The sequence below is a fragment of the Anguilla rostrata genome, chromosome 18 (assembly GCF_018555375.3).
Source record: "Anguilla rostrata isolate EN2019 chromosome 18, ASM1855537v3, whole genome shotgun sequence".
NCBI classification, from domain to species: domain Eukaryota; kingdom Metazoa; phylum Chordata; class Actinopteri; order Anguilliformes; family Anguillidae; genus Anguilla; species Anguilla rostrata.
The window spans coordinates 20130207-20146108 of NC_057950.1; the positions used below are offsets into that span (position 1 = coordinate 20130207).

At 42.2% G+C, this 15902-nt stretch overlaps 1 protein-coding gene across 3 annotated transcripts in view; it reads right to left on the reverse strand.

The window, feature by feature from the left end:
- LOC135244904 (muscarinic acetylcholine receptor M3-like) overlaps positions 1-15902 on the reverse strand; it is a 105228-nt gene that overhangs the window by 43428 nt on the left and 45898 nt on the right. The window contains exon 3 of one of the 3 annotated variants that reach the window (XR_010327091.1): positions 4599-6162. The exons of the other annotated variants lie outside the window; for them this stretch is intronic. The gene's annotated coding sequence lies outside the window, so the exon portion shown is untranslated. Of the gene's footprint in view, positions 1-4598; positions 6163-15902 lie in introns of those variants that run through there. 3 annotated transcript variants of the gene reach the window in all.

Here is a 15902-nt window from a genome sequence, read left to right on the forward strand (position 1 = left end):
TTCTGCGTTGACTGTAAGTGCTTGTTAAATTATGTCGGTTGTGTTTTAGTGTTTTTCTTGACTGTTTGTAAAATACCAGGCCTTGTGTGGGAAACATGTTGATTTTTGGTTGCTGCTTACCAGATGGTCCTTGAGGTTGTTATTTTTCTCATAAGCGGAGTTTATCTTGTAGTCCTGGAGGAGGTTCATACTCCGTAGGGTCCTGGCCAGGTTTTGTTTGATTTTTTTATTAACTGCATGGCTAAATGCCAAGTAGGTGGTGATCAGTGGGATTATATTTTTTGTGCCCTGTTATCGTGTAGGTCCTTCGGATCTGTCTAAGGAAAGATCTGGGCTAGCCCTTGGTTTGAATGCATTGACGTTTTGGTGGCCTCTTCCAAATCTGTACTTGGAATGAAAATTCTGTTCAACCTGAGAAACTGGGATTTGGTCAGGCCCTTCAAAGTGTATTTAAGGTGGAGACTGTTCTTGTTTAAAGGTGTATGTGTGTCTGTGTCTTTAAGGAAAGCCTTTGTGCCTAGTGTGTGTTTGGAGAAACGAGGGTCCCTTGTATGTGGTCATGTTCAATAAATCTATTTGTGAATTATGTGTTACATTTAACAGTGATTGCTTAATGATGTGTGTAGGGTTTGTATGATGTGTTCTGATGTGAAATCTTCTATGCTATGTGTCCATGTTCCCCATATGTCATCTACATATCTATAGAACTTAGTGGGTAGTTTGGGGCATTTTTCAAAAAAGTGTCTCCACCCAATTCTGGTGCAAATTGTTTGCCCATAGCTATACCACTGATCTGTAAAAATAATTCTCGGCTGAATTCAAAGTCATTTTAACTGAGGTTGATTTCCAGATTTCCACGGTTGTTGTCCGAGTACTTCATCCATCCAGGTTTTTACAGCTGTTAGTCCTGCTGTGTTTATGATTGTGTATAGGCTGTATATGTCTATGGTGAACAAAATGACTTCCTGTGGTATTTTGGTGGGTTTTTTGTGTACAAAGTGATATGAGTTTTTATATAACTCTTATGTTTTGTGGACAGTGGAGGGAGAAAATAAGTCTACATATTCAGCGATCCTGTAAGATCCGTTGTTGTAGTCCGAAACTATGAGTCTCCCTGCTGGGACCTCAAATGGTATGGTCTAGGACTGTGGTGGCTTGTGTATTTTGGGGAGGAGGTAGAAGATTCTAGGCCTAAGATTGTCCTCCCCCTTTAGGTAAAAGCTTTGTTTTTCCCACAGTGCGCAGGCAGGACTGGGCTATGCCTGGCAAATTGTGGTCACTCACCCACTCATGGATGTTTAGTCGGACGCATGCACAGGTGGTGCTTTGCTTAGTCGGACGCATGCACAGGTGGTGCTTCGTTTAGTAGGACGCATGCACAGGTGGTGCTTCGTTTAGTAGGACGCATGCGCAGGTGGTGCCAGCTAAAATGTGTCTGCGGAAGTGAGTCGCGCCGTGGGTCTGGGCGGTTCCGTACTTGTTTGTGATGTGTTTGCTTTGTACAAGTGTCCATATGATGTTGTGCATTTCCTGGGCTGTGTCTGGGTATATGGGTCAAGTTGACTTTTGGTAATGGTGTTGTTTAGTTGTCTATATGCCATGTGATTATGGCACTCCCCTTATCTGCCAGTTCGATGATGATCTGGTCTTTTGATCTGGTCAGTCAGCGCCTTTATCAGGGCTTGACTGTCCTTGATGATTTGTATGATTTCTCTGGAATTAACCGGAATGTGGCTGGCTCTTGATTCCCAGTTGGATTTTGGCATTTAGGGTGTTTGTTGTGTGGTTTCCGATCCCTCAAAGAAGGCTGACAATTTGAATTTCCTGTGAGCTCCTGGACCTCTCCTTTGAGGGCTTTTTTTTGTTTTTTTGGTGGATGTAAACTGTGGGAATAAATGATAGGCCCTTGTCCAGCAGACTGCGTTGATTCTATGTTGGTGTGAAGTTCTTTGCTAGCAGCATTATGTTCTTGTTCCCCTCCCTGTTTGTGTTCAGGTTTGTGGGGATCCTTAGTTTAAATGACATCTTAGCCGCCATCCCGTCCATCCAGTGGATGTTATCCCGTGTCCAACTCTGGAAGTTTAGGAGCTTGTGGCATGTTGCTACGGGTGTGTTCGTTGATCTCCTCCAAGATGGAGCTCTGACAAGATTCTAGCTTCCCGAAGTTCCAGATTTCTGCTGCTGGGAAGGCGGATTGGTCAGCACGGCCTGCAGCTGCTTGATGGCCATCTTCTTTGGGAGCTGGTCCTTGCTGTTTATTCCAAAGGACAGCACCTTGGTATCTGCCGACAGTTTTCTTCAGGAGAGCTGCCACATGGTAGAATGCTACTGGGTAACTGTCAATCTGGAGGTTAGTTAGTGTTAGGGTTAGTTTTAGGGTCAGAGTTAGTGCTACTCTTTGCATTAGGGTAAGTGTTAGGGTTAGGATTAGTGTTATGAGGCAGTGACACCCCGCAGAAACTGCAGGGAAACGTCAGAGAGGGCAGCACATGGGGACACCAACATGACCAAACATTCGCCCAAGCAACTGTACAGGATTTACAGGTCATATCTGTAGCCAAAGCAACATTATCAACATTATCATGCTCATTAGTTGTGGTACAGAATGTGATTAAATTCATGCTACTGAACATTCTCTCAGCCATGAGCAAGATATGGCTGCAAACATTTTTTTTTTTTCTTTTTAACACTTAGCATGAAAAATCAGCAGGGTGGCAAAGCACACTTTGGAGAGGATGGGAGTGGCCCCAGACCAGGCCAGCCAGCAGTGAACAGACTCCTCTGAACAGGCTTTCTCCTGACATTTCTGTCCATCATGACTATGGAAGTGTTCTCTCCACTGGGTCTTTAAACCTAATGCTGTCTTGGGGGGAGGGAGGGAGTGCACGCATTTCTTCCTATTTTTCAGTTTTCCTGATTTCCTGTTCTTCTGTGCACGGCCCCAGCGTCTGTACAAAGCACTATACAAATAACATCGACCTGAAGTACACTGGAGGTTAAAGGCAGAAGTAAGCTTTGGCAGCCACCTGTCTCTCATTTCCTGCCTGAGGACATGTCAAAGCCCCTTATGGCAACAGAGTTAAGCCGCATCACTGTGCAGAAACAACGGAAAATATGTGCATCTTCTTTAATTTTAATTCTACTTATCATTTAGGACTGAATCAAATCCCCCACTGACCCGAAGGCCAAATCAGAACCAGAAAAAAAAGAATAGAAAAATGCCATCTATGTATCCAGCTTATGGTCAGTTTCTCCTCATTTAAAAGACATGTAACACTTCTCCATTACTACTTCTTCAAAAGTAAAATGCTACTTTATTTCATAGTGATGGTGGTTTAAAAAATAGTTTGTCACCTACAATAATAGCCAGAGGGGCGGCACGGTGGTGCAGTGTGCAGCACTGTCGTCTCACAGCAAGAAGGTCCTGGGTTTGAATTTGGATACGAATGGAATAACAGCCAGAGGCTAATCCCTGGCAAAGGAAGTTTATAAGATTATTATCATTTTATGAATCCCCCTTGCTCTCTGGCTGACTGATACATGCCCGTGTGCTCCATTAATACAGATGGAGAAGTGGAAAAGATATCCTGCAGGCCATAGATATCCTGCACACCATAGATATGGAATTCTATGTTCATCCCTCTCTGTCATTCACTTAACACTGGACCTGTTGACATTAGCCTCAGAACAGGTTCACACAGCATAACAGCAGGTTGTATAATGTTCTGGCTTAATGTGTTCCCTTATACAGGTGACTTACAGAGACCACCGTTTTACACATTGTCTATTTATACAAGTGTGATATTTGCTTGTGCAGAACAGTAAATAAGGAATAAATTGCTCAGTTTTGGGTTGGTATGGTAATTGTCTATGTGGGAGTAAGGTGTGCTAGCAGAGCATCAGCAGTTTGTGAGCTTTCTGTACAGCTCTTTTAAATTAGTCACACTCTGTACAAATCTCTTACCACCTGTCACATTAGCTGAAAATGAATCACGGTCATTGTCACAGGGACAATTATTTCACAAAATTTTAAACAATAAATCAATAGAGAGAGAGTTAAGGGGGGGGAGTGTCCATGTTGCTAACTCAGTGGTCACTGCTTTCCATTAAACTTTTGGTTCAGTCAGGTTTGCACAACTGCTAAAGAGCGGAGATGATTTTGAATGGATCTTGTACACGGTAATGACTGCAAGACATTATTTTGGATGGCAAAGTTTGTCATTTAAAAAGATCAGTCTGGATTTCCTTAGACTTAACAGCACAACCTAGAAAATCTTTCCCTGGGATAACATTCACAAATTGAGACTGCAATCTGAAACCAATTAAGTAAAACATGTATACAATGTACTACGCAGGCAATCGCTCAGCAGTTACATTTCATGCAGCAAAATACAGTGAGCTCCATAATGTTTGGGACAAAGACTTTTTTTCTTGATTTGGCTCTGTACCGTACAATTTTAGATTTGAAATAAAACAATTCACATGAGGTTAAAGAGCACATTCTCAGCTTTTATTTAAAAGCTTTTATATGGAGGTAGTTAGCTGCCAAAACATTTTGTAATCATGAAAAGTGAAATTTGCATGTAAAAGCTGGATTTTATGTGTCATTCTCTGATCCACAGATTTAATTTGTGTATTGTTTTTTTTTTTAAGCACAGACCTTCTGGCAGTTTTGTTACACTTTGTAAAACAATCGTAACTGTACTTTAAAGGCTGCATGAAGCAAGCAACTATGCCAGTTTTCTATTTTAAAAAAGTCCAAATGAGACAGAATTCTCTAGGCCTATAGCCAAAAACGTTTACCAGCCAATGCATAGACACAGGTACACAGCTCTGTTACTTGCGTTTGAGTAGTAGTTATCAACTAATAGTGACGAGGACATTGTGCATTTCTGACAATTCATTTATTTCTTTTAGTTATGTTTTCCATTTTCAAAGATTGTTCCACTTGATTTATAGAACTGGATTTTTTAAAGGCATTATTCCGCATCAGTTTTTACGTCTGAAAATGGTATAGACCAACATGGCTATATTGCATTACAATCAGAGTGTGATACAGCAGGAAAAAATCATACTCTGATTGTAATGCAAATGCTATATCATTTTAAACACATGATGGCATGCAATGTATTATAATGTTTATAGATGTTATTTGTTTAGTGACCCAAAAGGTGATATGGTACATAATATAAAACAGAGTAAGAAATATGGTTTAGGCTAATCCATGCACTGGCAACTGCGGTCATAAATATCAGGCACCAATTTCAGTTATGTAGGGTGATGTGACTGTGCTACTTTTAGAAGCATTTGACAGATTTTGTTTGACAATAATCAAGGATGTGGATTAATAATCAATGGAAAATTCCCCAATTGAGTGAATGCAAATACACCCAGTCCGGCATGAATATGACTTAAGGGGTTAATAAAAAGTCACTCAATGTTGGCAACATGGGGAGGCCCTTCACAATTAATTTTTATCTATTTATCCTTTTCCGCAAATCCATCTAGTGTTCAATGTTTTTTATTTCAGCTTGACATCAGATCAACATCAATACTCTTGACATATAATATCTAAACATAATCATATACAAAAATAAATCAATCAAAATTATCAGAAAAATAAGATAATTTTTAATTAAATGCCCCCTGCACAAGAGCTGAAAGGAAAAACAGCAGCTGTGTGTGAAATAAGAACTGGAGGATGATTCGTGTTTGGGTTCTGACAGTAATAATCATTGCTTACTGAAAATGGAAAGGTCCTTTGTGACTCCTGTTGTTTGTCTCCATCAGAGAGCACTGGCTCAGTTCCCATTAGTAAGCACATGCAGCAGACATGCTAAATTAGCAAGATAATACACTCCACACATTGTTGAGCAGAAATCACTCAGCAGATCATTTACTTCCTTTGGAGTTGCACTCTGTGTGTTAGGCTACTGCACAGGCTGTGGGGGTGGAGGGACTTTCAAACTCATGAAGGCGTTGGCGACCTTCCGCTTTAATAGATTTCCATCAGAGCGAATGTAGGAAAGCCTTCTGCTCCCCTTGGCACAGGCATCCATTTTGTTTCTGTCCTTAAGTGGTGCGGGAACACTGTATGGCAGGGCTTAGCTTTTTACCAGACAGAATGGGATGCTGCAAACTGACGCGTGGATCCACCGGACACTGCCGGCACAAACCACAGCAGAGAAAATGACCGTGGGCATTGGGAGGCACGTCCTGCCATTACTACATCTTCCAAGAACATCTTCGAGAGGAGCGGGCAAAGTACAGAAGCTTGGACGCACATGGAGAACAGGAAGCAAAAGCGCTGCTAATGTGAGGTCTCATTAAATTCATATTGGGTGACCAGAGATTTATTTTTCTCCACAGAGCCCCCCTCTCCAGTGGTGACTCAATTGCGGTCAGGATGCTTCTACATTGTGGGTATTTTCTTCAGAACTAAGAATGCCAAAAAAAACTATCAAAAAAAGGAACAAACATTCCAACAAAAACTTTCCCCAACCACTGCAAGAGACTTCTACCAAGCAGGCCTCCTGAATCAGTGCATTTGGTTTCAGCAGTAATCTCATCTCAAGGATCACAGGTGATATCTTTCGAGATTCTCGGTTAGCAGTTATAAGAGCCTGATCTAAGTGAAAATAAAATGTGAAAGGGTCATGATAGAATGCTTACAGAGGGCGTGCTTGCACATGCTTGTTTTTAAAGGTTGGGTTGTGACGAACAAAAATGGAACTGTTTAATAGAGGCTGTGTGTCCTTAAGAATCATGCAAGCTGTCTTTGGCCCTATTTAAACTCTTGGCAAATGTGCGATAAAGTGTAATTCACGTCATTAAAATATCAGCAGAAAAGGGCAATGCCATCCTAGGGGCAGGGCCACCCGACTGGCTGGGAACTCAGAGCAGCACTCTTTAATTAACTCTGACAGCACACCTCACTGTGAAAGCACACCAGAGCAGCACTACAGGACTCACTCTCTAACTCACTGTGAAAGCACACCAGAGTAGCACTACAAGTCTCACTCTCTAACTCACTGTGAAAGCACACCAGAGCAGCACTACAGATCTCACTCTCTAACTCACTGTGACAGCACACCAGAGTAGCACTACAAGTCTCACTCTCTAACTCACTGTGAAAGCACACCAGAGCAGCACTACAGGACTCACTCTCTAACTCACTGTGAAAGCACACCACAGCAGCACTACAGGACTCACTCTCTAACTCACTGTGAACAGCAACCAGAGCAGCACTCAGGACTCACTCTCTAACTCACTGTGAAAGCACACCAGAGCAGCACTACAGGACTCACTCTCCAACTCACTGTGACAGCACACCAGAGTAGCACTACAAGTCTCACTCTCTAACTCACTGTGAAAGCACACCAGAGCAGCACTACAGGACTCACTCTCTAACTCACTGTGAAAGCACACCACAGCAGCACTACAGGACTCACTCTCTAACTCACTGTGAAAGCACACCAGAGCAGCACTACAGGACTCACTCTCTAACTCACTGTGAAAGCACACCAGAGCAGCACTACAGGACTCACTCTCCAACTCACTGTGAAAGCACACCACAGCAACACTAAAGGACTCACTCTCCAACTCACTGTGAAAGCACACCAGAGCAGCACTACAGGACTCACTCTCTAACTCACTGTGACAGCACAGCCGAGCAAAGGGAGCTTGGGGATACTTCACTGTCAGACAGTGGCCGCAAGACACCCAGACGGAATCGCGTCACTTTTTGGAAACGAGATCAGCTCTCAGTCTGTGAGGTCACCTCAGGTCCCGACTGCAGCGGGACGTCCCGGCTTCTCTGGCTGTGGTTTCAGTTGCAGTCAGAATCCTTTTCTTCACAGTGCACATGGGATGGACATAGGATCCTATTTCAAACTATGAGCTCATCTCATACATTAATACTCTACATTGTTCAGTGATACCCCACGTGACCGAAGAGAGCTGCATTAAAAGAGAAGATCTTTGGACGGAACTGCTGCATTAAATTTCATGTAATCGCGGATTCTACGGTGAAATTTCCCAGAACTCTCCAATCTCTCTCCAAACTCTCTCTGGTCTTTCGATATTATTTCAGGTTAGTGGTGCACTGTATTATTTCAGGACATTCATTCGTGGTTCATGGACTAAAGCAAGAAAACACACTTCAAGTAGTTCAAAAACAGCGTGACCAGCAATGTTACTCCAGAGGTTTCACTGTGTATTATCCAATTATTCTCCAAAAAATGATGCTAATTTTATTTTTGGTTGGAACGATTACCTATGGTTGAAGCAGAAGGAAAGAAGTACTAGCAAAATATAAAAATGTATATTTATGTTTATAATTGTGAACACCAGCTATAATTTATTCCTTTATTTTTATTTGAGAAACCTATGGAAACATATAAACTGATAAATTTATGCTGGACTTGTGTGTCTTTGGGTCTCTCCTCATGGTGAGACGACAGTAATGGAATTGAACAGCAAATGTGGCTACTCAGTTAACCGTTCTTTGAACTGACCCTGCATTCAGCTTGAGAGTATAACTTCATGGTGATGAGAGCATTAGTCCTTTGAAAATGACTGACCACAGAACTGTAGCATATTTTTTTGGAAAACACTGGATGACACTATTTCCATGAGGGTGACCCTGCACGTCACCCTTGGATCAATGCGATGCTGAACTTCATAAATTATACATCAGGTTTACTTTCACCTTTGACTGTACACATCCAAGCTTATCAAACTGATGTCACAAACAGAACTGCATGCAATCTTTTAATTTATTATGACAGTAAGTATGGCACTGATTTTAATTAAAACCACTGATAACAAGAATAGGTGATGAACAGGAAATGGTGGCCGCTAATACAAATGTAACTCACCATTATAAGTTATAACAAGTAGTAAAATATGTTTTTTTTTACTATTAACAGCAGTTAACGAACCATGCAATAAATACAAGTCATTCCTGCAGTACTTTTAAAAAACCTTTATAAAATCATTGCCATTAATTACGATACCAAGCAAGCACCCAAAGGGTTGTTTCCTGATCATCAAACGTGATGCAAACAGCAGAGAGAGAGAGCACAGGCACTGACATTTTGGCTGACAGGGAAATGATTGACTTCTGTGGGCACGGTGGGAAACCTTCTGTCCCACAGCCCGGCATTAACATTCCTGGCCCCTGGCATAGGGGGGCGGGGTGCATTGCACCTTCAGATACATCTGACATTTACCCTTCCCATGCAAGGATGACAGTCTGCCTGCGCAAGACGCCCCACTAACGCAGCGATGACATCACGCAGCCCCAGGTTAACGTCCGCATCACCAACGCACAGCATGAGGGACACACACACTGGAGAGTTTTAAAAGTCATATCACGTTCATGATTAATCACTCATGATTAATTCTAGAACTTAGAAAATAACAACAGCAAATAAATAAGCTATTTTATTTGTCGTATGCATATTCGTTTCTTGTAGGCTATATTGCATGTGTCTTGTGGGACCTGTCTTTTAGTGCAAAATCCACATTTCAGAATAAATTGGAAATAGTCTCCAGTGGGAAATATCAATGGTTTCATATGAAGAGAAAAGTTTTGCCTTATTATATTGTTTAGACTGCATATATGATTATCTACTACTCAGTTGGATACCCATGCACACACGTCAGTGTGTGCTTGGATGTGTACAACACTTGCATTACATGCAAATAAACACTTTTCCATGTTTGATGTCCTCAAAGCACAGTTCCATCTGGATTTTAAATTTTTAACAAGGCCTACGTGTCATGTACAAGTCATTATGAGCGGCGAGGTCTCAAACGCTGTAGGCTGGACACTTAGGTTTGTGTCCAGTGCAATTCCCATGGCAATACAAATAAATAATGGCAGATAATGATCGTGTCACGGGTGCAGTGTGCTGTAAAATTGGTTTCCTCTAGAATACACATTAGCTGAACTCTGGCACTAGGGGTTAATAAGGAGAGACTTCAATAGCCACTGCTACCTGAACACTTTTCAACACTGACTTTCAGGTGGAAAGACAAGGGCTGTGTAAAAAATGGAACTACGGATCACCTTTATAGCCCACTGCTAAAGTCAGGCTAATACGCTCTCACTAATATACAACACAGACACTTACTATATTACACAGTGATGTTGCAGTAGCAATACAATCAAATAAATGGCAAACCATTAAAGCAACACAAACACTGTAGATATTATCAAAGGTGACAGACTGGGAAAACCTGGCGAATCTGTAGGTCCAAATTGCATTGCTGATTCTGGCATAGATTAGCATAGCCTGTAAAGAATTGATGTGTCACTAAAACAGGCTATACTAATTAAAGCCAGAATCATCAATTCAGTCTTCATACTGATTTTTCCTATTGAAGTTCCACGGGATTTCAGACACTGCAAATGAAAAACTCTGTTAACAGAACATGGCAGAAAAGAAGATATCGAAAGGGAACCAGATACCAAAATGCATGCATTCATTTACAAGTGAAGAAGAAAATACAGTTGAAATACATATTTCTTGATCTGGAGTTAAGGCTGTGCTGCCCACCAGGGCATAGCAGAATCGCTGAAGCCGACAGGTGCACTCCATCATACACTGTATACGGTTCACAGAGTCGTAAAGGACAAAAGGTAGTCCCGACTGCAGGAGAGGCACATCACTCTCAAACTACAACAGCTAGAGAGCAGTGGGCCACCGGCCAGGAAGCTAAACAGCAGGAACCCGAGGAGCTTAAACACACCCTGCTCCTGGCAGGACGGGGCCCAATCATGAGTGGTGTCAGGCCCTGGTATTGCTGCAGCTGGGTTATGACACAGCCAGGCCTGAAGCCCAGATCTGCACACACAGACACCAGCCTGCACTTGCAGTGAGCGCCGCCAGCAGCTACACCCACCAGGAAACCATCCGTAAAGGGCTTCTGAACAGCATGCTCAAACAATTACCCTGGAGGATAACCGCTTGTGGATAACCGCTCATGGATAACCCCGTGTTGGATAACTGTTTTCTTCAGTCAGTTAAAGTGACAGGTATGATATACCTTATAAAGCAGATCAGACACATTTCACTCAGCCTGGCCTACCAGGCATGGATTAGGCCTTTGTTCTGCCGGCTCAATGTCTGGTGACAACTGAGTGATTAAATGAAATAAATATGCATGGTCTGCCCATGATTGCAGGGAGGGTTATGACTTGTTATAGACTCCACCATAATTTCCACAAGCCATGCCAGTGCAATCACACAAACCTGGAATTAAGACAAGACGACTATTGTGGACTGTGAATCACCCGCTGCGTTTGATTGGTGGGCTTTCCTGCATGCATTATGCATTACGGCAGTTCAGAGCGCAGTCATATCCACACGTGCCAGAAAGTGCCACCCGCAGGGACTACATTTTATTCGCGCGGGCTAATGAAAATTTCAGCTTCGGTTTCATAGACACGCAAATGGAAATGCATTTCCGGGTACTCTTGGTTGTTGAGTTCCACTCACAAAGGGAAAAGTCGGTGGTATTGAACATTTGGCACCAAACAAACAGCAGAGGCCATGGTAGCTGCACCCTGGTTGATGAAACACAACACGCACCCAAGAGGAATGGTGTTCACAACAGACCTCATTACACAGCCAGTACCTCTCAGGACCGCACTGCTCGGGCGGTTAGAGGCTAGGCTAACCTTGTTTACAGAATTTTCTGTGTCTGAAAGCAACCGGGCGTTCTCTTCTAACGTTTCTTTCACATGAACGGGGGTTCGAGCGCCCGCTGAGACAGACGGAGCCCTGCCGGACAGCGCATTCCTGTGCAGACCGGAACAATCCGTGCTCGTTTAAGGCAGCTCTTATCTCCGCTGCACACTTTCTCCACTCAACCGATCCCCCCGTCGCTCCAGTTCCCAACGCCTGCTTGCTGCTCAGCCGCATCCAGCTCACACTGCTGTGTTAAAGGACCGGAATGGCGGATCTCAACATCACACCGCCAAGGCTTCATTGAGCCAGAGGTTTTAGCTCATAAAGGAGTGCAGAGGGTCCTCAGAAAAACTGGCCCCACCCCAGACCAAACAGCAGAATAGAACTTTGTATAACAATCCAAATATTTTATATCACAAACAATACAAATACTATATTTTTTCAGAATAAAAGAATAAAGAAATGAAAGAATAAAATTATTTCCTTTTAATATTGCAGTCATTGTAGAGGGGGAAAAACAAACTAGAGGCGCAGGAAGAAACTGCAGGGTTTCCCCCAGGTATTAATAGGGTTAGGTACTGCACCTCTGAATTCCCGAGCACCTCTGCAAACATCAGAGAAATCAACAAAACCTCAGAGTCAGATCTTCATGGAAGGGAGAAAAGGCACGGAGACACTATTTAACAAACTTGGCATTGTGTAGCCATGGTTTCACCAGGTCAGCTGCAGTGCAATCCAGTACACTGTGTATAATACTGTGGTACGGTAAGTCCATAAAACATTATAAATAATTCAGTATACTATATATATAATAATAAAGTAATACTGGACAAAATTGCAACTTCATCCAGTTTGCACATTTTTCCATTAAAAAAGTTTGCAACACTCAGGCTTCTTTTGAATAAACATTTTCCTTCAACTTAAAGATATGCAAATTTAATTCACCAAAATGAACTCACCGATTTATGTAGTTAAAAATAACACTCTTCTGCTAAGTGAAAGAAAAGGAGAAAATGTTAATGGACCCCATTCCCAGTGTGGAAAGTTCTAGGTTTTGTGAAAACAAAGTGCTATAGGATCTGGGTCTTAGATGAGGTTTAAGATTTGCTATAGGATCTGGGTCTTAGATGAGGTTTAAGATTTGCTATAGGATCTGGGTCTTAGATGAGGTTTAAGATTTGCTATAGGATCTGGGTCTTAGATGAGGTTTAAGATTTTCTATAGGATCTGGGTCTGAGATGAGGTTTAAGATTTGCTATAGGATCTGGGTCTGAGATGAGGTTTAAGATTTGTTATAGGATCTGGGTCTGAGATGAGGTTTAAGATTTGCTATAGGATCTGGGTCTGAGATTAGGTTTAAGCATTGATATAGGAGAGATGAGGTTTAAGATAAGCTATATGATTTGGGTCTAAGATGAGGTTTAAGATTTGTTATAGGATCTGGGTCTGAGATGAGGTTTAAGATTTGCTATAGGATCTGGGTCTGAGATGAGGTTTAAGCTTTGTTATAGGATCTGGGTCTGAGATGAGGTTTAAGCTTAGCTATAGGATCTGGGTCTGAGATGAGGTTTAAGCTTAGCAGCCTCCAGATGTCTTCAGTCAGTTGGTGTGAAGCAGCCTTGAGTCAGTCCAGAACAGTACATTTCCTTTCAGCTAATAATTTCAGCGAGCTAATAAGAAGGAAATGAATGGTTGAAATTTGCATACACATACATCCAAGAGGAGCTTAATTTATGCAGGTTAGCCAGCAGTCAGTCTCGTCTTTTTTCATTAGGAAGCTGGCTAGCATTTAAAGGGCGGAGCCAAACTACTGCTTACAGCAGGGCACTGAGCCATACAGTACATCGGCTGTTTCAATCATGAAAACATCAGAGAAAATCTGGAACAGCTAAACAGCGTGATGGTTCATTTCGGTTGACTGAAAAGATATTGCATACAGTCTCTAGCATAAAAATACATCTCTTTTAAATGGCTGTTGGAAATATTTCATGGATTTGTTAAACAGCTTTGCCATATAAGCACAGAACACCCAAACATATTTATTTCACGGTCATGAGTTGAATGTGTTTAATACTGCAAGAATGCTTTTTAGAATATTTCTGCAGCAATCAGTCACAATGTGGAAAAAATATGGAAATTGATCTTCAAAATTCAGAAACTACTTTTCATCACACAATTCAGAAAATAAGAACATTCTAATAACATCATTTCAGTCTTATCAGTAATAAACTTAATAGGACTGCAAAGCAGGATGACAAGGCAGAAGATAATACACACTGTGAGAGATCATTATGTGATAGTGTGACTGGAGATGGGGCTGTGACAGAGACTTATCTGTGATTAGTAGGAGATGGTTCAGTGACTGAGTGGGGTCTGATTAGTAAGAGATGATGCTGTGACAGAGGGATCTGTGATGAGTATGAGATGGTTCTGTGACTGATCTGTGATTAGTAGGTGATGGTGCTGTGACTGAGACTTATCTGTGATTAGTAGGAGATGGTTCAGTGACTGAGTGGGATCTGTGATTAGTAGGTGATGGTGCTGTGACTGAGACTTATCTGTGATTAGTAGGAGATGGTTCAGTGACTGAGAGGGATCTGTGATTAGTAGGAGATGGTGACATAATAGAGGGATCTGTGATTAGTAGGTGATGGTGCTGTGACTGAGAGGGATCTGTGATTAGTAGGTGATGGTGCTGTGGCTGAGAGGGATCTGTGATTAGTAGGTGATGGTGCTGTGGCTGAGAGGGATCTGTGATTAGTAGGTGATGGTGCTGTGGCTGAGAGGGATCTGTGATTAGTAGGACATGGTTCAGTGACCGAGAGGGATCCGTGATTAGTAGGACATGGTTCAGTGACCGAGAGGGATCCGTGATTAGTAGGTGATGGTTCAGTAACTGAGTGGGATCTGTGATTAGTAGGACATGGTGCTGTGGCTGAGAGGGATCTGTGATTAGTAGGTGATGGTGACATAACAGAGGGATCTGTGATTAGTAGGTGATGGTGCTGTGACTGAGAGGGATCTGTGATTAGTAGGTGATGGTGCTGTGACAGAGGGATCTGTGATGAGTATGAGATGGTGCTGTGACTGAGAGGGATCTGTGATTAGTAGGCATGGTCGTGACAGAGGGATCGTGATTAGTAGAATGGTTCGTGACTGAGAGGGACCCATGTATTAGTAGGACATGGTTCAGTGACCGAGAGGGATCCATGATTAGTAGGACATGGTTCAGTGACTGAGTGGGATCTGTGATTAGTAGGACATGGTTCAGTGACCGAGAGGGATCCGTGATTAGTAGGACATGGTTCCGTGACCGAGAGGGATCCGTGATTAGTAGGTGATGGTTCTGTGCCTGAGAGGGATCTGTGATTAGTAAGAGATGAGGGATCAATCTGACAGTTCGATTTGAAGTGATTTATTTCAAATGTCCTTCTTGAACTACATTGTGGTATGTAATTATACAGTATATATAAATAATATACACAACATGACTAAAAGTATCTGGACCCGCCATGGTCTGGAGCTGGGCCCCTTAGTTCCAGTGAAGGCAAATCTGAATGCTATCGCATACAATCATATTCGAGCAGATTCTGTTCTTCCCAACATTTTGGGGAAGGCCCTTTCTTGTTTCAGCGTGGCAATGCCTGAGGGCAAACAGCGAGGACCATATAAAAAATATTTTGTTGACATTGTGTGGAAGAACTTGACTAGCCTACACAGAGCTGTGATCTCAACCCCATCCAATACATTTGGGATGAAATGGAAAGCCAACCTAATCACCCAATCAGTCCCTGACTTCACTAATGCTCTTCTGGCTGAATGGAAGCAAATCCCTGCAGCAATGTTCCAACATGTAGTACAAAGCCTTCCCAGAACAGTGCAGGTTATTACAGCAGCTAAGGGTGGACCAGTTCCATATTAATGCCCTTATTTTGGATGAGATGTCAGATGTCAGGTGTCCACATACTTTTGGTCATGTAGTGTATATTATAATATATAAATATAATATACAGGAAATGCATCAACACATAAGATACTGGAGATGTATCACAAAAAAAAATTATCAATATAGTGTAGCTCTTCACCCGTGAAACAGTAAGCAGTTTATAAAATGAATGAATGAATTAATTAATGAATGGTTTATGGAAATTCATATTACTGCTGCTTTATAGACACTGCAACGTTACATTGCTGAGAATGTAT